The 23,110-nt window shown below is 35.4% G+C and overlaps 1 protein-coding gene across 2 annotated transcripts in view; it reads left to right on the top strand.

Moving 5' to 3' along the window:
* The window catches only part of Grid2 (glutamate ionotropic receptor delta type subunit 2), a 1,432,020-nt gene that overhangs the window by 448,824 nt on the left and 960,086 nt on the right, over window positions 1-23,110 (top strand). The window lies entirely within an intron of this gene.

The raw sequence follows: 23,110 nt of genomic DNA on the forward strand, positions 1-23,110 counted from the left end.
ACACAGCCTGGAGTGTAAATATGGCATAAAGAAATACTGTCACCTCCACTTGAAATGTCTTTTCATCCTTTTGCAAAAATTGTACTCCCTATTTATTTTGGATAGACAATTAAAAGGAAAAATGTCTCTGCTACATCATCCTTAAACAGTTCTTTCTGATACTGAAGTATGTATGAACTGAATTTACTATAATGTACATGAATGAAGTTTATGTGCCAGTATGTCCCTTATCAGGAGCTAAATAATTGTCCTAAGTCCTGTATAATATAATTATGAAACATAATAAGCAAAAATAGTAAGAGTGAATGATCCAAATGCTGAATGAGGAAATAACTGAAACATTTTTATTATGTATGTATTCCTTTTATTGAAACTAGATTATTTTCTCATACAATATATCCTGTTTATGGTCCCCCCTCCCCCCGCTCCTCTCTGTTCATTCCCACTGCATTTCCGATCTTGATCCACTCTCTTTCTGTTTCTCATTAGAAAAGAACAGGCTTCTAAGAGATAGCAACAAATGACAAGAAATTAAATACAGTAAGATTAAAAAGAAGCACACTATAGTGGACAAGGCAACCCAACAGAAGGAAAAGAGCTCCAAGAGCAGACACAAGAATCTGAGACCCACGTGCTCACACACTCAAGAATCCCACAAAAATACTAAGCTGAAAACTATAATGTATATGCCAAGGACCTGAGGCAGATCTGTGTTGGTGCCATACTTGCTGCTTCAGTCTCTGTGAGTTCATTTGAGCTTTCTTTGCTCAGTTGATTTAGAGGACCTTGTTCTCTGGTGCTGTGAGGTCCTGCCCCATCAGGAACTTAGGTCACCTCTGAAGAGGTGGCCTGGAACCTAGGAAAGGTAAGTGCACTGCTAGCACATTTCCCAGCCTTCCTCTTACCAGGAGACAATCAGATGCAAAGTCAAGTCAAGCAGAACTTGTTTATTGTTAGGCAGTAAGCCTCTTCTATAGCAAAAACCTCAGCACCCTAGGAGGGGGTGGAAGGAAGGAACCAACCAATCATTTCAAAGGTCACCCTATATGTTGTTTACCAGTTGTTTATGCACTGACATCATCTTCTGATCTTTGTGTCTTATCTCAGCTTAAAGAACTCGAGCTAACTTCATTTCAGCAGCGTCTTTGTAGCTTATGTATGCTTCACGTGGTGCCCTCCATCCTTTCTGGACTTTACACTCTTTCTGCCTCCTCTTCTGCAGGGTTCCCCGAAGCTCTGTAGAGAGGGGTTTAAAGATGATTGCAGCAAGTGAAAGTTTTGCTCAACCAGTATCTGTTTAAAGTTGAGTAGATATCTGTGTAGAGGTAAATTCCAGTTAAATAGAAGAGCTTTTAGAGTGACTGGGTATTTCACCATCAGTGATAGTGAAGGAGACTTCTGCTTTCTCAGGGACTGGGAAAGGCTTTTATCATACTAAAGAGAGAATTTGTCATACTAAAGTTCTGTGGTTTAAGAATTTACACACAAAACTTTGCATAATGTTTTCAACATTCTCATTTCTTGGTTATTTTCTTGAACTAGAGTATTGAATTTTAATACTAAAAGAGAATTTTTCTCCATTTTGCATGCCCATTTCCTTATTTCTGCTAGACATTTTGTTTAAGTATGTGTAAAACGGGAACTACATAGTAGTCACCTTATGTCAGAGCTTCCTTGTTCATCCCCATTTGCTTAAAGATCATCAGTGTCTCCTATATGCCTCACTTGAAAATATAAAACTCTGAGTAGAGGATTGAAGACATGAGTCCCTGCTTCTTTTTCTTATTTTAATTTTGTTATTCAAAAGATTATTGGATACATTACCTTTTAAGGGATTTCCAGAAGCTGTGTGGTGACCCCTTATGACACTTCTGATGATTTTGGGGGGCAATAATTGAGATGACAAGGTCACAAATATTATGTTATTCCCCAATATGAACAGTGCTAGAGGAGGAAGGGAAGCCAGAACTGCTGTGGTGAGAAAAGGGCACAGGAGGACTTTGTAAGAGTGGGTATTCTGCAAGCCAAAGCCAGATCTGTCAAGTTCATCTTGGACCTCCGTTCTCTAGGCTGTAAGGCAATGTACTTATGTTGTTTATGTCAGTATTCTGTGGTAGTCTCATGGTAGCACTAGCAGACAGTTTCAGGCAACCTATTCTATGCTTTCTTGGTCACTGTCCTATTGCTGTGTAGAGACACCATGACCACAGAAACTCTTATAAAAGAAAGGATTTAACTGGGGCTTGCTTACAGTTTCAGAGGCTTGGTCTGTTATCATCTTGGCAGGGAGCATGGCAGCAGGCAGGCGTGGTGCTAGAGAAGGAACTGAGAGCTACATCCTGATCTACAAGCCAAGATAGAGACTGGGCCTGGCATGAGTTTTTGTAACCTCAAAGTCCACCCCCAGTGACATACCCCCTCCATTAAGGCCACATCTCTTAATCCTCTACTCCTTTCAAATAGTACCACTCCTTGGGGCCATTGTTATTCAAACTACCATATCTACCATGTAGAGTACAAATGTGCTTTATTGTCACAGATCCATTAGTGCCACTGATGCCACTGATATTCTGTGAGTAGAGGCCAGGGAAATACTTAAACATCCTAATACAGGAACACTTCATGCAATTTCCCACCCCACCCCATCTCTACCTCTTCAACTTGCAGTGTAGCAGTGAACAAACATTCGACTCACACTCCCATCTGGTTGACAACATTTTCATCACTTCAGATTGCCTTCCAATCTCCTCTACTGCTTGTGCACATTCTGAAAAGATGATTTCATGAACTGTTAAAACTATGCTCCTTACATCTTTACACAGAATGTGTATGATTCTGTCTAGTATTTTTTCTTGAACTCATTGCTATTTCCTCGATAGTTAAAAATAGAGCTCTTAGCTTCTACTCACACATATTCTCCCTGAGTAGCTCCAAGAAAACACGGAAGGTTAAGGGATATGGATGGTCAACCTAAAAAAATGGAAGATGTATTCAGACTTGGAGTTGTAAATAACAAGTATGCCAGCAATGTCTAAAAAAACTACTTTTATAGGCAAATGAAGACTTTGGCAATCACAGCTCTCTACAATTATAGAATAGTAGAGCTAAGCTGCTATTTCATTTAGAATACATGAAAATTATATTTAAGAATTGTAGCCTTGGGCCGGGCGGTGGTGGCGCACACCTTTAATCCCAGCATTCGGGAGGCAGAGCCCAGCCTGGTCTACAAAGTAAGTTCCAGGAAAGGCTCAAAGCTACACATAGAAACCCTGTCTTGAAAAAAACAAACAAAAACAAAAAAATTGTAGCCTTGCACATTTAGATACCATCTCTGATTTATCTTGTGCTCAATAACCCTTTTCATGTGGATGCTTCTTTAGATATCATAGGAATTTAATGCCAGTCCTTTCTTAAAGAAAATCTGATTTCTTATTTTATAATAAAACCTATCCCACAAAGATATGTAATGAATTGAAAAGCTAGCCAACTCTAAGTGTGACAACTGGAATAGAGTCAGAACACTGGATTCCTACAGGTTCTTAAATAGGCCTTTGTATGTGTGTTTATATATGTGTGCATATATGTGTGTGTATACCCATGTATATCTATGCATGTGTGTATGGTGTGTACAAATGTATATGTGTGTATGTTTTTGTGCGTGTGCATGTGTGTGTTCATGTGTGTGTATGTATGTTTGTGTGTGTGTATATCTATATATTTGAACTGGTGGCCTGTCTGTAATAAAGCCAGGGTTGGGAACTCTTTTACTGTTGATGCCCCTATTAAATCATTCATGGAGATTCTCTGACAAAAATGTTTTCACTTTTACTTGACATTTTTCATACAATTTTTATCTTTCAGTGATGTTTTCAATGAATCTTAAACATCCTCATTTCTCTGCTGGGGATGTCTTTCTGTATGCTGTGAATGTGTTGCTCTGATTGGTTGATAAATAAAACTCTGATTGGCCAGTAGCCAGGCACGAAGTGTAGTATAGGTGGGATAAGCAGAAGGAGAAGTCTGGGAAGTGGAAGGCTGAGTCAGGAGACACTGCTTGCCACTGCTCACCGCTGCCACCATGCAAAGTAAGATGTAAAGATACCGGTAAGCCACAAACCACATGGCAAGTTATAGATTTATAGAAATGGGGTAATTTAAGATATAAAAACTAGATAGCAAGAAGACTGCCATGGCTATACAGTTTATAAGTAATGTAAGTCTCTGTGTGTTTAATTGAATCTGAGCGGCTGTGGGCCTGAGCGGGTTTGGAAAAACTCCAACTTCATTTCTCTGTGTATCAATTTTGAATTCTTCGGATTCTTTAAGTTTATATATACTTGCCACTAACTGAAAATTTCAGAAAGAAAATGTGGTATCATACATTTGGTGAGCATTACTACATTTTATGTTTTAGTATTGCAAAACATATTTATAGTCTTAAATCTTTATGTAGAAATATTTCAAAAATATTTTTCCCTTTAAATAGTGGACACTGCAATGTGATCACACAATACTAGTCTTTTCCTGCCTGTTTCACAAGCATAATTATCCAGTGCCAAATATTAGGATTTTCTTATTTTTTATTGTCTCTTTTATTTTTGATATCATAGTGGTATTACATCATTTCCTCCTCCAACTTCTTTCCTCCAAACCCTTGTATATGCCCCTACTAACTCTCTTTCAAACTCATGGGCTGTTCATTTATTAATTTTTGTTACATATAAATTAAATTAAATTAACATTACATATTTATAATTACATATAAATTAACATTAAATTTTGTTACATATATGTATAAATATTTTCATATTTAAGACTGCATAGTATTTATTCTATGCATCACATTTCTTTATGGACACATCAGAGCCAGATACTGGCTTAGATTCCCTTTGTTAGCTGTTGTAAACTGTTCTGTAACTACCAGAGGAATAAAGATGTTCATTTGAAATACTATGTCCATTTCCTTTATTGGGGATGAGATGATAACTCATGTTGCTTTTGGTTGGCAGGTGTCTGATGAGCAATGCTGTCTGCTATGTTTTCATATATCTGTTGGCTATTTTGATGCATATGCTGATTTGATAAATATGTTTATATTTATTGACTGTTTTCAATCAGGTGTGTTGGGTATGATTTATGTTTGTTTGCAAACTTTTCCAGGCCCTATACAATCTTTATGTTTCTAATTCCAATGTCCTGATACCGTCATAAGTTTACATTCTCTATTAAAGTCATATAACTATTTTAGTTTATTTCTGTAACCATCAAAAAACCTTAAACAGAGCAAAGTCTGTTCTCTTAAGTAACCCGAGTTTTAGAAGCACTTCCATCTTCACAACAGTGTCAGACAGTAGACTTTTTCTATTCTGAACTTAGAGCCTTAGCTGGGGCTTTTATTCTCTAAGCCAAAGAAAATCTAAAACTCCAAATGTGACATTCTCATTTTGAATTGGCAAGAGGATATAGGGAATGGGGAAAATGGGCTGGTGTAGACACATCTATACCAGTCCTGGATACATAGACAAAGGACTTGATGCTACCACAGAGAGACTTTCATATCCATGCTGTTGCCATACTACTTAGCTAGGATGTGGAATGAATCTATATATCCATCAACTGATGAATGGGTAATAGAAATGTGCTGTATCTACACAATGGACTTTCATTCCGTTGTAAAGAAAAAATAACATTATGAAACTTGGAGCAAAATGGAACTGGAAAATACATTAAAAATAGTTAATGAAGCCACAAATAAACAAATACAGTGTGTTGTTTCTCTTCTGTGGATCAAGATTCTAATCTTTATATGTGTAGTTATATGTGAGGGATGAAATGAACAACAGAAAAGTGTCTCGAAAGAAGTGGAGAATACTTTGAAGAGCCTTACCACATGCTGCCCTGAGGGTCTCTGACCTCTGTGAAGCAAAGGCAGATAATAGTTTATTTCAGACGGGTGACATGCAGTGGTCCTATACCTCCCTGGTAATCTCTTTATTCAAAATGGCAAATTTCTGGGGCTCTTTAAACTCTCACAGTTAGAGTGCTAATGCATGATAGTAGAAAGCTAAAAAGATTAAATATGTTATGCTTTCTGATTCTAATTATGTATTTCACTCATCCATATATTTCACTAAACATCATTGTTTTTCCTAAGCATTGATAAATGGCCAGTGTAGTCCTATAAAGAGTTTTGTTTTGCTTTATTTTCTTTTTATGAAGAAGTGTTACAACAATATTTTACATTGACAGTCAAGGAAATCTAGTAACTTATACACTACCAAATATGTGGATAACATAGAGTAATTTATTCTTATGAAACATCTATACAGATTCAATAGAAACAGTCATTTAAACTATAATTCTATGCTGTATTTAAATTTAATCACTTTTAAGTTCAAAAAGCTTAAAATTTCCAAGGTATTTAAGTATGTTAAAATTTTTGCCCCAATCTGTATTTTTATTTATTTTAATTGCAGATGGTTACATAGCATTGTTTTTTTATAGTGATGTATAACCTACTTTGAACATATTCTGCACTATATATTCACCATTTCTCCCCTTTATACACTTTTATAATTTATATTACAATTTTTTTTGGATTTTCAAGACAGGGTTTCTCTGTGTAGCTTTGTGCCTTTTCCTGGAATGGAACTCACTCTGGAGCCTAGACTGGCCTCAAACTCAGAGATCCTCCTGACTCTGCCTCCTGAGTGCTGAGATTAAAGGCATGAGCCACCAATGGCCAGGTTATACTACAATTTTTAAATAGATCATTCTGTCTATACTCTTTCATGCAATAACAGGTCACCTTTCCATTAGGTCATAGTATTTACAACTGGACTTTTATTAAAGAAATCAACCTTCTAATTTATAAGTAATATATCAAAAAGAAAGTTTTGAAGACCTAGATATGTGTTATATATTGTCCTGAGTCATATGTGCATGTTATATCTTGACAGTCAATTAAAATATATATTATGCACTATTTCTTGTACAGTTTGCCTGTATTACAAAAATACCATTTGTTATATTTTATATGTAAATATTAAGGCTTTTCTACACTCAAGTTTTGCATGTGGGTGCTAATTGGGAGGTTATAAATGTTTGATAACTGAAACAATGAAAAGTTTACTGAAAGAGAAAAGTGGTATTTGTTACCAAAGTATTTGTGACAATTCTTCATATTTAATCCCTGGTTCTGGTATATATATATATTAATACTACGTATACATTTTGATGTTGTTTGTCTTCTTGGCAAATTCCCTTGAGATATTTTGGCTTTTTGATGCTTCAAAGTTGCCCATTTTTAATAAATATTATTTCTTTTTCCTAACATTTATTTATTTTGTATTGGCTAGGAGCTCTACAGTGTACATCCATACATACATACACATGGATATAAATTAGAGAATAATCTGCAAAAATTGACTTTTTTCTTCAACCATGTGAGTTCATGGATTGAAGTAAAGTTATAAAGATTGTCAGAAAGCTCCTTTAACCAGGAAGACAATTGTCATGCATACTGTTTTTGAAAGAATATCATTACTGATACTTAATGCTATTAGGATGCTCTCATTCATCATCATCATAATTATTTTAAACACAGGAATTTTAATAGAATACCAACATTTTAAAATCAAAACAAACTGTATTCACATCCATTTGCTTATCTGTATTTTATTTCTCTTTTTACTTAATTTAACTATAAATTTTTGTATGAGAATTAAGAGGTGTCTCTTCACAATTGCTCATTAAAGCCCATGTTTGTTGACTGTTTTAAAATACTCCAATTTTTAAAATAAAACCTTATTCACTACTTGTCATAATTTACAGAACTCTAATTACTATGTGCTTCAAGACTATGTTATTACATAATAAGTATGATCTCCAAGCACCCCTAGACATACATTGTCAAGGATGGAAAGTTGATTTACAAGTTATAGACATTAGTGTGGTGACACATAATATGTGCAAAGGGAACATTGTGGAAGCTAACTTCCAAACAGAGTCAGGGTGCTACAGGAAGTGGAAGTGGTTAGGTATAGGCACATATCTGTCCTACTCAGTATATGGATGAGTATTGAAAGAAGAGTTAAATGCATAGATATGAAAGAAATGTCATCAGTGGTACAGTACAATAGAAAGCCATGTGTGTTTTTGAGATTATCATAGGCAAAATATGATAATATTTACAAAATAGTTTGAAAACCTGAAGTGATATAAACATTAGCATCAATCAGATGATTTGATTTTATTTCCATGTGATAGGTGAAATCTGTTTCCAGTGTGTGTGAGTAACAGCATGTGGCACTAGAGTCTGGTGCTAGCCTATGCTAGACAAGCTCATCCCCTAGAGTCTATTGTAAAATTATGAAGATAAATAACATGTTATTACTCATATTTTAGCTTATATAAGACCTTTAATACACAAATTGGTGTAGGTATATCTAAAATTATATTCATGGTGATTTCTAGTGAACTGAACTTTAAGTCACTCCACAGACAGTACTCTGAATGCAAAGTGCATTAGTCATAAAATGAACATTGAGTTAAGACATGTATGACCTACAGAAATGGCAATTTCAGGTGTGTGATGTTAGAGTTTTTAAGCAAAATTTTATCAAAGAATGTGTTCCAAAGTTGCTACTTAGCAAAACAAGAAGTCAGCAGCTTTCTCCCCAGGAGTCTCTATTTCAATATCTGAACAAATAACCTATGGTGTTAAGGGAGAGTTTGAATTCTGAATCAGTTTAAATACTGATTACCAAATACAATGTCTGTAATAAGTTATTTCATCATCAATTCAAATATCTGTTTACTTAACTCAATGTCATTATATTAAATATATAACTAAAGTCATTTCTCTTGTTGTGAGATGTTTTGATTACAGGGGAAAATTACTTAATTTTTATTTGCCACTGAATCATTACCTTTTCCTTCCAAATGCTTCTTGATTTTAACAACAATCACTTAATAACTTATATTCTAAAATACTCTGGTAGAGTTAGATTTTTAAAATACTTAACCTTTCAGATATAAAAATATGAGGTCAGCATTTAAAATTTCAAATTACATATTTTTAAAAATAATAAAAATTATAGCACTGTGAATATTTTAAATACTATAGAAAACATTTAGTATTTGTTTGTGTATGAGATTAATTTTTAAAAGTCCAGATATTGTAGCTGGAAGTTTTCCTGTGTCTTGCCTGGTCCACAGTCACTCAGACCCAAGTAAACACACACACAGAGGCTTATATTAATTAAAACTGCTCAGCCATTATTGGCTAGCTCTTACACATAAACTCATCCCATTTCTGTTATTCTATACATTGTCACATTTTCTGTGGCTTTACATGTGTGCCATCACATACTGCTCCCTGGACAGCAGGCTGCTATCTCCTGACTCAGCCTTCCTCTTCCTAGAATTCTCTTTGTCTGCTTATCCTGCCTATACTTCTTGCCTGGCCATTGGCCAATCAGCATTTTATTAAACCAGTGTAAAAGCATTATCGCACAGCAAGATATCATTTTAATGTTCATTTGATTCAAATGCAGGAGACAATAACAAACCAAGTTCCAAATATGATTCCTGTAGAAGGCTGTTTCCCAGAGGAGTATTTTTCTGTCTTTAGGTGAAATAGTGACACTTTGATATGGGGGCTTAAGTTGTGTCATCTTTTTTAGAGATAGTTTAGATGCCATTCACCTTGCTAGGAGAGTGAATTACATGGCACCTGGAGCCACAGTGCACCATGAAACATGGCATGTATCCTTCTTGATGTGGAAAGGGCAGGCCCAAAAGCTCCTTTTCAAATCACTGCTCTAATTTCAAGCTAGAGGTAGTTTTTACTATGTTGCTTTTTTTTTCTCTCTACTACTGACACAATCCACCAAAAATCTGTCAGCACTGCCCATGAAACCAAAGTTCAAACATCACTGATGATGATGCTAGCATATGGACAGGGTGTTCTTTAAATAGAGACAGGCAGACAGATTTATCCCCAAAGTGGAACTGCGACACTGATTACTGCCAGATTATCTGAGAGGGAAGCCTGATAGTAACATTCCCTGGTATTCTTAGAACTGAAAACACCAGAACCAGACTGCAGAGTGGCATGCTCACAATCACTGCATGAATCTACAGAGATTTAGGATTAGAATTACATTGAGTATTTCACCTTATCGGGATTACAACTTCATTTATTTTTCTTAAGTTATATTTTGTAGTAATTAACATGGAGAGGAAAGAAAATTGAGAATTTCTTTTAAAGTCTAATTCAGTGTTCTGACCAAAAATGAAATTCTCTATTTTGAGTGCTATATTTAGAAACGATAGACTCTGTTTAAAGACAGCTGAAAGAATTGATATTTATTCTGCCTTCATTTCTTTTATCATTAAAAGAAAACGATGTTACAATAGAGATTTTCTTATAGCCTATAGTTTTGTTATGTTTCATATCATGCTTTTTGTTGAATTTTTTTCTGAGAAATGCTGTCAAACTAAAAAAAAAAAGTTAGTGACAAGCAACAGTCGTTACCATATTTTAAGAAATACCTTTGTGTATTTTAGCTTTTAAGAACTGAAAGTTGTACTACGATACTTCAATGCCTGATCATAGAAGAATTGCTTATTTTGGAAATGACAGGGTTGGGGCATGTGTTTTACGTATAACACCAGAGTTGTCAGATCCTGCAGTGCATCAACACAAATCCAAAGATGTTTAACTAAACAAATGGAGAAGTATTAAAGACTGGGGAAGGGACTTGAAGAATCTTTTTTTTTAAAAAAAAGATAATTATACTTCATCAAAAAACAAACAAAGAATGAAGTATGTATGCTAGTTAGCCTGTTTTCTGCACCTAGGCTTAGAATTATGTCTTCTTGAGATTGTTTGAACTATTAAAACTACATGTCCTTTCCCTCTCCATGGGCTTTCTGACTCTAGCATATTCCTTCCCTATGTAAACCAGCTATATGAATAGTGGATAACTTAGCCCACAGTTTTATGTACTTACTCATTTTTACTATTTAGATTGTATTCATATGTATAAGTTGTATAAAGTGGTTTCATAACGACGTCTTTATTCCTGTGTGTCACAGAGTCTAATTTTGAATATATCTAATAAATAATATTGTATTCTTTCTTATTTTTAGGTTTGAGAATTTAGGCAATAGTAGTTTAATGCACTTAATATATTTCTTTGAAATGGGATGTGTTTGAATCTTCTTTTGTTGTGTTTCAAATTTATCTTACAGTTTTATTTATCTCATGAGTTGTTTGTAAAACTAAGAAATTTGTAGCCTCTTTTCTGACTATACAGTGATTGTTATAAGCATTTGAAGATATGACACATCAGTAAGGCATGTTTAAATTCATGATAATGACTCACACTCAGCAAAACAGACAAGTTGAAATAAAGATAAATGTGAAAGTCAAGGTAGGTCTTAGTTTCCTGACACTGTTGAAATACATTATTCAAAGGATTTGATATAAAGAGCAAAGGAAGACAAAGGAGGGGGAGGCATGGAATGATGGAAAAAATGATGGAAGAAGAGAGGGAAACACCTTTAATGTGACTAAACTAGCAATTATTATTAGATACCTCAAAGAGGTTGGAGATATTCACATGTCTTCGGCTTAAACTGGATTTCAGCTGAACAATTGTATTGTGGAAATAGGTGACAAAGTTTCCATGTTTATTAGGTAGATTTTAAGCAGATATTAAATTTAATGATTGTTAAGTTCAGAGTCTGATGGTTTAAATTATGAATACCCCACATAGACACATGCACTTGAGCGCTTGGTCTACAGTTGGTGATTCCATTTGGTGAGGCTATGGGACCTTTAAAATATGCAGTCTTGGTGGAGGATTTCTGTTGCTCAGACTAGTCTTGAGAGTTTATAGACTTCTTCCATTTCTAATTTGCTCTCTCTGCTTTCTGCACCTGCACATGAATATGTGTTTAGCCTAGTTCTGGTTAAATTGACCTGTTACCCTGTCCCCCTTGCCATGATGGACTTTCACTCTAGAACCAAAAGCCTAAATACATTCTTCATCTATAGACTACTTTTGGCTGTAGAACTTCAACACAACAATGGAAAAGTAACTAATCCACATGTCTTCAGAAGAAGAAGAGGAATGATGTTTTAATGGATGTCAATGTGTGCTGATTAGATACTGACAAAGAGTAGACACCTTTGGGTACAGATTTCCTGAAACTATATATGTGAGTGATACTGCCAACAAGATTGCTATCATTATTGTTCAATATTAAAGGAAGTCTATCCAAGAAATATACATAATAGCACAGACTACCAAAATGTTCCATTTACTTGATTAAACATAAAAAGACAAGGGTCTTAGGCATCATAAGATGGGTTCTAGCTGGTGAGTTATAGTGTAACAAGAAGATCTAAATAACATGTTTGAATATTAGTTTGGGGTTTTAAAAAATAAATAGTAATTAGACATGGGGATAGGAGGTAGTGGGGTGCCAGAAACGAGAGAAAATTAAGGACTTTTAAAAAAGAGCTTGCTCTCCTGGAAATAGTTAAATCATACAAACAAACAAACAAACAAACAGTCATAAATAGACATATGGAGAAGGTAATGAGCTATCCATGTGGACATCCAAAGTAAGAATTTTGTAGAGAGACAGAAATTAGAAAACCTACAGTAGAGACAGACATAGAATGCCCCAACAATCACACATTTAGAGAACACTTGGTCAAGAAAGTTAATGTAGGTAGACTCTGTATGATTCCATCATGTAAACTCTTAAAATGGGGACTTTAGTATTTACTTTAAGTGGAATTAACATTAATAACAATCTAAGATACTGACATATAGATGTTCTATTCTTCATATATTAGAAATGTCTTTTGGATGCTTAGAAAAAAACAGAGAAGAGAGGCAAGTTGGAAGTAGAAAACATGATTTGAGGGACATATTACAGTTATAATGAAAGATAATTGTGACAATGTCCTTGATGACAGCAAAAGAGGGGGTAATCAGTGGTTGGCTAGATCAATGTGCAATATGGGAGAATGAAAAGTGATGGACATATGGTTATGGCCATGGCATATAAAACCCCACAGGTTTTCACCGTTGTATTTGGGACATATATTAGAAAGGTTGATGACAGATTTTCAAGACAACAAACAGACAGATCTTTAAACTAGAATGTCAATGTGTTTTCTGAGACTTAGTGTGATTGTGGATATCTGGATGGATCTTTAAATAAAATGTATCAAATCACCAAGAGTATGAAGATAGAGAAAAGGAATGAGAGTAGGAAAGCAGGGAGGGGGCAGAGAGGAGAGGGGGGGGAGAGGGAAAGGGAGAGGGAAGGGGAGAGGAGAGGGGAGGAGAGGAGAGAAGAGGGGACTGGGGGGATGAGGAGAGGAGAGGAGAGGAGAGGAGAGGAGAGGAGAGGAGAGGAGAGGAGAGGAGAGGAGAGGAGAGAGAGGAGAGGAGAGGAGAGGAGAGGAGAGGATAAGAGGGGGAAGGGACAAAGGATATTCTGTTATTTTCCGGTAACATTAAGAAGTGTGAAAGCTAGACAGATCCCCTGCCTATAAAGAATACCTTCTGCTGTCTATGGGCACCTGAACACACATGACACATAAAATTATGCAAATGCATAAATACTAAACAGAGCCGAAAAGATGGCTCAGTAGCTGCAGGAGCATATTGTTTATGTAGAGGACCCAAGTTTGATTTCCAGCACAAATGTCTGCTGGCTATAAGTTGCCTACAACTCCATCTACATATAAATTCAGTATCTTTGGCCCTCTTGACACCTGCACTCATGATCATCTACCCAACACACATACACAAAATTAAAATTGAAGACATACTTAAAAAGTTAGAAGGGAGAGAAGCTCATAGAGTCTGCTAAGTGGCTACTGAATAATGAGGAAAAATAAATTTGTTCATAAGTCAAATAAAGGAAGACAGAGTCAACTCTTCAGTTCATTAATAACGCAGTTTTGTTCTCTTTGACAAAGGTAGCCATAGAAAGTTGTGCAAACAAAACTCAGTTACAGTGGTAGAAACAGAGTATATAGAGGGAAATTGGCAAAAGGGATGTGGATAGCACTTCACTCAAGGGACTTTGCTTCAAAATGGTAATGGTAAAGGAATAAAGTGGTTTCCTTGTACAGTACACATGCTCGTCTCTGATGATATATTGTGTACACTAATAAAATTTACCAAAAGATCAGAGAGACAAAGGAACAAGCTGCTGCTTATCTATAGGACTCCTCAGCCTGAAAAGGCTTCCTACCTGAAAGTCCTCCAGCTAAAAGGGACGCTTCTGCTGAAAACCCTTTAGTTCCTGTCTTCTCACACCTTATGTACCTTTCTCCACCCAGACATCGCCTCCTGGGATTAAAGATGTGTGTGCTTCCCAGTACTAGGATTAAAGGTGTGTGCCTCATGTAGCCCAGGGTGGCTTTGAACTCACAGGGATCCAGACAGATCTCTGCCTCCTCAGTGCTAGGATTAAAGGTGTGTGCCACCACTGCCTGGCCTCTACGTTTAATTTAGTGGTTTGTTTTGTTCTCTGATCTTCAGGTAGATTTTATTAGGGTACACAATTTATCACCACACTCATCACTGAAAAATGTACATCTGCCATGGTTTTTCATGATTCATATTCCTCTCAGCAATGAGAAAACCTCTAATCCACATCCTTGTTTACACTTATGTTCTTTGTCCTCAATGTTTCTATCAAATTTCAGTGTAAATTATTTTTATATAATCATAACATTATTCCTGAATGAGGAAAATTGTTATTCATATTAAACACTTTTTAATATACTCATTGGATATTTACATTAATTTTGAAATGTTTACTTTCAAACAGCATATATTTAACTTGGAAGTTTTGTTTTTATTATCTGCATATAAGTCAATACAATTATTTGTCAATTATATGCACCACCACTAATCTCCTTACCTATGGGACTCTTTAAATTATTCTTTGTTAAATTATAGAATTCTTTTCCTATAAAGTATTATTTAGTAATTCTTTGAGCCCATAACATATAGAAGACTCAGATTTTCTTCTCACTAAAATGTATGTCTTTTTAAAGTCATATTGTCACCCACTTCTGAATAATCCATTTTTAAGTCTGTATGATTAGTGGCATGTTTTTGTGTGTATGTGTCCTAACCTCGACTGTGGCTACTGAGCAGTCTAGTGTTAGACCAGTCATTGCTAATTTTTAAGTCCTACACCTGAGCTATGTATCCCATCACACATGCTGGTAACATTGGTTTTTCGGTGATTAGTAATTAAACACGAGTGTCTAAGCACTGCTTTATTAGAATAATGCATATTCATAATGCTATGACATGAACTGTTTTGTTTGTGATTAGCCATAGAAAATTTCAGGTTTCCCCCTTTGGAAAGCAGTCTGTGCTTTATCATCTCCCTCTGGGATTTCTGCTGCACGTAGATTATATCACTTGATTTTCTTTCCATGTCACTTATATTCTCTGTATATGTTGCTGTGACAAAACCTGTCCTCCTTTGATTAGGCTTTCTTCACATTAAATCTCTCACCTCCCAGATTCACTGTAATAGCCCTTTAAACATTCTTCTATTATTTTACATTTATTCATTTATAATTTATTGTTCCTATACATTTCTATTCTTCAGATCACTAAGCAGTTTTACATATTTATTTTATGTTATTGATAAGTATTATTGAAAGTCCTTATAAATATATATGTATTCTTATGTATGGTATACATACATATGTATTACTATTAGTATTTTTCTGTTGATTGTATCATATAATCAGTTTTTTTGTATATTTGTCATTTTTGTTTTTAACATAATTCAATTAAAATAGAATTGCAATGCTTTCCACTTTTCCTTTTCTTCCTCCAATCCCTCCAATCCTTCTCATGTCCCTCTCAAATTTATTGCCTCTCTTTTTTGATTATTATTGTTACATACATATATGTATGTATGTGTATTTACAAATTTCGAAATACAATATGCTGAATTAGTTTATGTTTTTGGCATTCATATGGTTTCAGGGCTGATCACTATGTATTTGATAACTAATAACGGGAGGGCCCATCCCTGAGATAGGCTAATTCTCTCTTTCTCAGAAGTAATTAGCTCCCCATAGTTCCCTGTTTAGGCCTGAGAGTGGTACAATTTTTCCTCCTCCCATGTTGACATGTTTATTCATATCACCATTGTTCCAGTTTTTTATGTAGTTGTTTCCTGGAGAGACTTTTTCACAGCAGAATTCCTGGTATTCTGGCTCTTACAGCCTTTCTGCCTCCTGTTCTGTAATGTTTCCTGAACTATAAATGCAAGAGCTATGATGTATATGTTTCCACTGGGGCTAGGTTCCCTGCAGTCTATTATTGATCATTGTATTGTGTCCAGTTTTTTGTGATTGTCTACACTTTCTATAGGAGAAGCTTATTTGATGAAGGGTGGTGGCTACATTTACCTTTGGGTATAAGAAAAAAAATTTAAAATGTACTAAGGAATTATACTGTTCTAGCCGAGTGGCAATAGCAGACTCTTTTCTAAGCTCTACAGCCTCACTAGTCCCAGGATATTGATTAGATTTCAAGTAGCAGGCATGATTTCCCTCTCGGTGAGTTGGCCTTAATTTCAGCTAGACAGTTGTTACTTACCACCAACATGTGAATGTCACTTACTGCACCTTTATAGATATTATGCCATGATGGCCATTGTTATAGTTTATAGGTCTTACAGATGGGTGGGTAGGACTATTTATGGCTTCCTTCTCTTAGCAGTTTGCATAATATTTTATGACATCATGGAAAATAAACAACATAAACAGGGATTCCAGGTTAGATCTGACTGAGATCACTGAGTCCTAAGTGTATAGTATCTCCATCAATAGGAACCAACCCTTCAACCCCAAAAGCCCATCAAGGGCTACACCAATAATCTATATTGTTTTGGAAATCACTTAGACTACCCTGATCAGCCATTCAAAATAAGATTTCTCATTCATGGTACAAGGTTTTTGTTACTCTATAGTTCTTGATGGGAGCATTATCAACTCAAGTGGCATAACTTCTTTAAGAATATATATTATTTATAAATTTATATATAAATATTTTATATTTGTTTATAAATATTTGTGAATAAATAATATACATATTTATTTCATTTTAATATATATTATATTTATATTCTAATATAATATTGTGTATTTATATATTTTTTATATCTTATAAATATAAAATAATATGATTTAATGAGGCTTCATAAAACAACCATGCTGTTATTTGTCCTTTTTCCCGCATTTTATTCCTGTTTTTTGTGTAGCTAATTCTCTCTTTCTCAGAAGTAATTAGCTCTATCATTCTGTGGGGCTCTTCTTCACTCAATTGATTATGCAGATGCCCAATAGTTTTTTTTTTTAGGTCTCAGTTGTCAATTGTTATATTCAATTCCTGGACAAATGGAGTTCTATTCAGAAAGCCCTTTCCTGAACCTATATTTTGTGGGTTAGTGCTTATCTTTTCTCCTGGCAGTTTTAGTACTTTAGATTTCAAGTTGAGGTCTTTGCTGTACTTGGTTCTAATTTCTTGCAGGGTGATAGATATGGGTTAATTTCATTCTTCCACATGTGGACCTTAATTTTCTCAACAACTTTTGTAGAAGATGCTGTCCTGTCTCCAGTATATGTGTTGTGCATCTTTGTCAAATACCAGAGGGCACAATTATTTCTTTGTATCTTGATAATTTTTATTTTTCCTTGTGAGGCTATATTTGGTAGAAGATTACATGAAATACAAAAGTCCTACAAGGCTCATTTAGTTTAGAAATTCCAGTATGTATGTCCTCTCTTAGGCATAGCAAGCTGTCAATCATCAGTAATTATAGAGATATGGTTTACCATGGTGAAATCAGGTATAATTTCTCAGTCCCCTGCAGTAACCAAGATTAATATGCAGAATATTTATATTTTGTTAACATCTTCCCTAGTTCAAATCTTATTTTGGTATTTATTAGTTAGGATGTGTTAGTTATACCACATCCTCTGGCTTTTGAAATTAAATTTTCTTAACTTTGAGAGTTGTACACTTTTATACTGGCATTTGACTTGTTTTATTTCAATGTTCTGTCATTGTCTTTATGTTTCTCTCATCAATACATTAAATATATATTAAAATATATTCAGCTATTTTTTATCTTTATAAAATAGGTCTTTATATCTTATTCAATGTACTACCACTGAAAGGAAAAATGGTTTGAAATCCATGACTTTCAATCCAGCTTGTAGTGGGACACAGTGTCTTTGAGAACAGAACTTGTCTTTCTACTGTATGTTGAGTCTTTGGCTAAAGTCACCTCCATGGCATCAGGCTTCCTCTGCCTTCTTGAACATTACAACTCTAACATTTTCATGTGATTTGTCCTGATTTAATGTGTTATCACTTTATACTGACACCAATTATAGGGAGTTTTCTCATTTTTGTATCTAATCTTGATTGTATTTACTATTGGAAATAATCTAGGGTGGGCACCAAGTGGCTACAAGGGGAAAGCATGTCATCATTGAATGAGAGTACAGAATTTTCTACATTGAAAACAGCAAATATGGATTGTCGACCCTGTAATTCATATAAATTAACCAATTCATTTTTATTTATTTACTTAGCTATATGCTGTAAATGAATGAAAAGGTATCTATGTAGTAAATATTTTATGGTCACAGATATAAATGGAAAATAGTACATACTTAGGTTTCAATTCTGGAAATGGTATTAAAACTCACATTGGATATAATGTTTTTAGATGTGTTCTACATGTTATTTCTTCTCCATCTCTCTGCTTTAGAACAACAACCTTTTTTCTGATGTAGTTAAATCTTTCAGTAAGCCAGAGTGGCAGTGAGATAATTGCTCACCTTTTCTAAATCACTGCTAAGTTTTGCGTCCATAATCTCTTTCTTATGTAGTTCATACTAGCCCAACACCACTTTTACCTGAATAAGTAATTTTAATTGTTCTAAGTTCAGTTTATTTACCTACAAATTATAGAAATTTGAAATGACTTATTCATGGGGCTGATTTGGCAGATTACAAAGATAATATTGCAAAAATATGTGTGAAATATTGGAGCACACAACCATTAAGGGTAAATATCAGATAAAATTTATCATTTAGTCTTACTAAACACAGCTAAGTTTCATGTTAATAAATTGTTTATCAAGTGAACAGTTATATTGCTTCACCTCTTGCTTCACTTACCTAAGCTGCAGACAAATGAATAATCCAATTTAAATGACTGAGACAATATATTCACAAAATTCAAGGGTGCCGTTAATTAATACTAAGGTGACAGAGTAGGGTCTGCTATTTTGTAACCATAATGTAAGTGCTAAATCATCACTGAAGTGAGAACAGTATGTGGGGAGTTTATAGGTATGATGTGTCCTTCACTGAGCCAGAAATATCCCTTGATTGGGCAGAACACTATATGCAGCTCTATGGGTTTATAGCATTAAACCTCACAGTTCCTGACTCAAACTCGTAGTCAACACTGAGTTTTACCTGAGCTAATTAGCATGCCTGGAGAGTTTTCACACTGTAGGACTTTGGGCATGCCTGTTGAGAATAATGCCCTAGTAAGGAATATGTATCTTCATGGATATCACAAACAATTTCCATGCTGTTCTGTTTCTGTAATGTTGGTATTTATGTCACAGTTATTGCTGTGACATGGAGTCTGTCTTAGATGCTTAGTGACCAGAGTTATTTTTCTTGTCAGAGTTAGAGCTAAAAAATCCATCCCTGCCTTTTCTGGGCATCATGCATTCACTGAGCAGCACTGAGCCCTTCCCTGAATGCATTGTTGTCTTATTACCTGCTGTTCAATATTATCTCACACCACTTACATGAAGACTCCCGTGGACCCTGAGCCAGCCATTCGCATCACTGTGAGGTTATGTGGAGTTCACAGCTGCTGGGGAAAGATGCTGTCTTTGAGCTTGCCTCTTCCCATTACTGTCACTACCATCTGGTGTGAGGTACTGCTCTCCGTGTGCCATTCACTCCTCAGTCCCTGGGAGCCTGGAAATAATTTCATAATCAGGGAACAGGAGAGGGAAGCACGTACATGTGTCCTTTATGTACAGTGACAGAGATTTAGGGTTAGACCTGTGGACTCATATGTTTTATGCAAATATGGTCTGAAAGTGTAACTAGAATGTTAGTGACTGGTTCTTTACACCATTAAAGAATTACAGAGCAGAACTGAGTCCTATCCTTCACATATGAACTTCTGCCTAGTGATGTTGAGATGATTAACCTTAATTTGTTTCGAGAGGATCTACTGGCTATACAATGATCCAAATCTACAGTCTGTAAGAAAATAAAAAGGCCTGAAATGTTGAATTCAGGCAGAAACAATACATAGCATTCTGTATTATTTTGATGTGGGCTTGAAATTCCTGGGCATACTTGTTGCTTAACTCCACTATTTCCATTTTTCGTTTCTTTCTCCTTTCTTCTTCTTCCTCTTCTTCTTCTTCTGTTAGTTTTTGTTTTTCTTTCACTGTCATAGTCTTACCACTGCTTCTTATTGATGGTGGTAAAAGTCACAGGAAGCAGGACTTTTGCTCTACGGTGAAGAAAATAGTTTCCTATGTGAGTTTCACATCCATGTCAGTTGTTGCTCTGACCACTGAACCTCCTTGCTTGATTTCAAGTCTTGAAGCCCTTCCACCCCCACCCCTCTCTCTACTACTTATGATGTATGGCTGCATCTTTCCTAAAGGAAACGTTTGGCCTTGAATGTTTCTTTCTTGCTCTATTATCCTAAGTGAACTCTCCCTTCTATAAGCACCCACATAGAACTATTTCACTTTTTTAATAATCTACATTTGAGATATGACTTACATTAAAGTTGTGTTCATAAAAAGGGTTATTTTTTTAGTAGTTAAAACAAACTTCTATTAGTAAAATGTCTGATGCACAAATGTTTGAGGTGATAATTGGCTTTCTATAGCAGCAGTCTCATTATCTGCAACCTTAGCTGGACAAAATCAACTATAGTCAGAAATGCTACATGAAAGTTTCAGAAATAATATGTTTTTACTTGTGTTTTGAGTTACATAAATCTCACACCATGCTGCTTTATGCTGCCTGAGTAGAGAACCATCAAATGTACCCTCCATATGTATGCTGCCCACTGTCTAGTCCCTGCATCACCATCTTGAATTTCATATAGACTTTCTCCAAAATTCAGTAATTCCATTCTATCCCCTTTTTACTTTCTTTTTTGTTTGTTTGTTTTGTTTTTGAGACAGGGTTTCTCTGTATAGCTTTGGAGCCTGTCCTAGAACTCGCTCTGTAGACCAGGCTGGCCTTGAACTCACAAAAATCTGCCTGCCTCTGCCTCCCACGTGCTGGGATTAAAGGCGTGAGCCACTACCACCTGGCCTTTTTGCTTTCTTTAAGTCAAACAGTGAAAGTCCTACATGTAATAACAAAGGAAAATTCATTATGCATTTATGTAGGTAGGGCTTATGTTAATATGTTACTTACCATGAGAAAATTATAAATTAAACCTTATTTTTATATATCTATACATGAGAAAGGAAATATAATTTTCCAGCTTTGGGCATCCAGTGCCATTCTTGGAATTTAGGTTTTCTTGTTAAAGGGATTAAAGTAAATTCTGATCATTTCTGAAGCATCACCCTCCACATGTCTGTAATCTTTGCTACTTTTCTATAGTAAAAGTCGGACGTATTTTCTGTAAGTTTCCCCCTCGTGATCTTGATGGCCCTAGCTCATAGAATCCCTCTTCCCTCTCTTCGACTGGATCCCTGGAGCTCAGCCTGGTGCTTGGCTGAATCTCTGCATCTGCTTCTATGAGGTACTGGATGAGGTTCTATGATGACAGTTAGGGTATTCACCATACTGATTACCAGGGTAGGCCAGTTCAGGCATCCTCTCCACTATTGCTAGTGGTCTAAACTGGGATCATCCTTGTGGATTCTTGTTGGGACACTTTGCACAGGCTTAATGTAGGGGGAAGGGCTTGGACCTGTTTCAACTGAATGTACCAGGCTTTGCTGATTCAGGTGGGTTCGGAGTTGGGGCTGAAGGCTGCAGAGGGGGAGCTGGAGGAGGGAAGGGAGGGGCATCTGTGGTTGGTATGTAACATGAATAAAAAATTTCTTGATAAAGAAAAAACTATAAAAAAAGAAAGTCAAACATATGAAGGCTAGAAAGCAAAACAAAAATTACTTCAATTCTTGAAGTAAATATTGCAAAATAAAAGGAAAAATAACTTCAAACAAGCATTTTGTAGGTAACGAGGGCTTGTGTATTTCATTAGACAGAGACGAGTAAGAAAATGAAGTCACTTACTATGCAAATTCTTAAACAATAATGAAATACTTTCCATCGGTGTGTTATGGGTGGGGAAGTAGAGGCAGCAAGAATTATTAGGTAGTTAAACCATATTTATTATAATCAAACTAGTGTTAAATAAGGAGATATGTTGTGAGAAAAATAGAGGAAACGTGTCTGTGCAAATATCACTTGAAAGCTTTTGTTGCATACAAAACATAATCAACAGGTAGGGACACAGGCTGCTACCGTTTGGCATCAAAGTCGCAGCACATCACACTTCAAGGCTCAATGCACAATATATAAGCTTTATCTAATATGAAAAAGGATCTTTAGATTTGTATAAATACACACCCAAAGTGACTGCCTTCATGAAAGACTAGATTGAATAGTGCTGAAGGTATCATGTTGTCTCAATAATTACATTAGTGTTTATAGACAGACCAGTGTGCAGACGTGACACAAAAATAGAGAGTATCACCTGATATTCTAATTAAAGTAATTATTTTGATAAAGAAGACAACTCAATTGTTTGAATTTAGCCCTCTAAATCCCTGAAACACATAGAAGATATTACAATTGTAAAATTTCAAGACCATTTTTAATAGTTTTTTTCTTTTTTTTTTTTTCCTGCTAGATGGGTTTAGGTCCACAGATGTAACATTACTCATATTTTTTGAAGCAGGTGGAGGTTATGATTTCAGAAATATTATTACATTTATATGAGA

The sequence above is a fragment of the Peromyscus leucopus genome, chromosome 3 (assembly GCF_004664715.2).
Source record: "Peromyscus leucopus breed LL Stock chromosome 3, UCI_PerLeu_2.1, whole genome shotgun sequence".
Classification (NCBI taxonomy): domain Eukaryota; kingdom Metazoa; phylum Chordata; class Mammalia; order Rodentia; family Cricetidae; genus Peromyscus; species Peromyscus leucopus.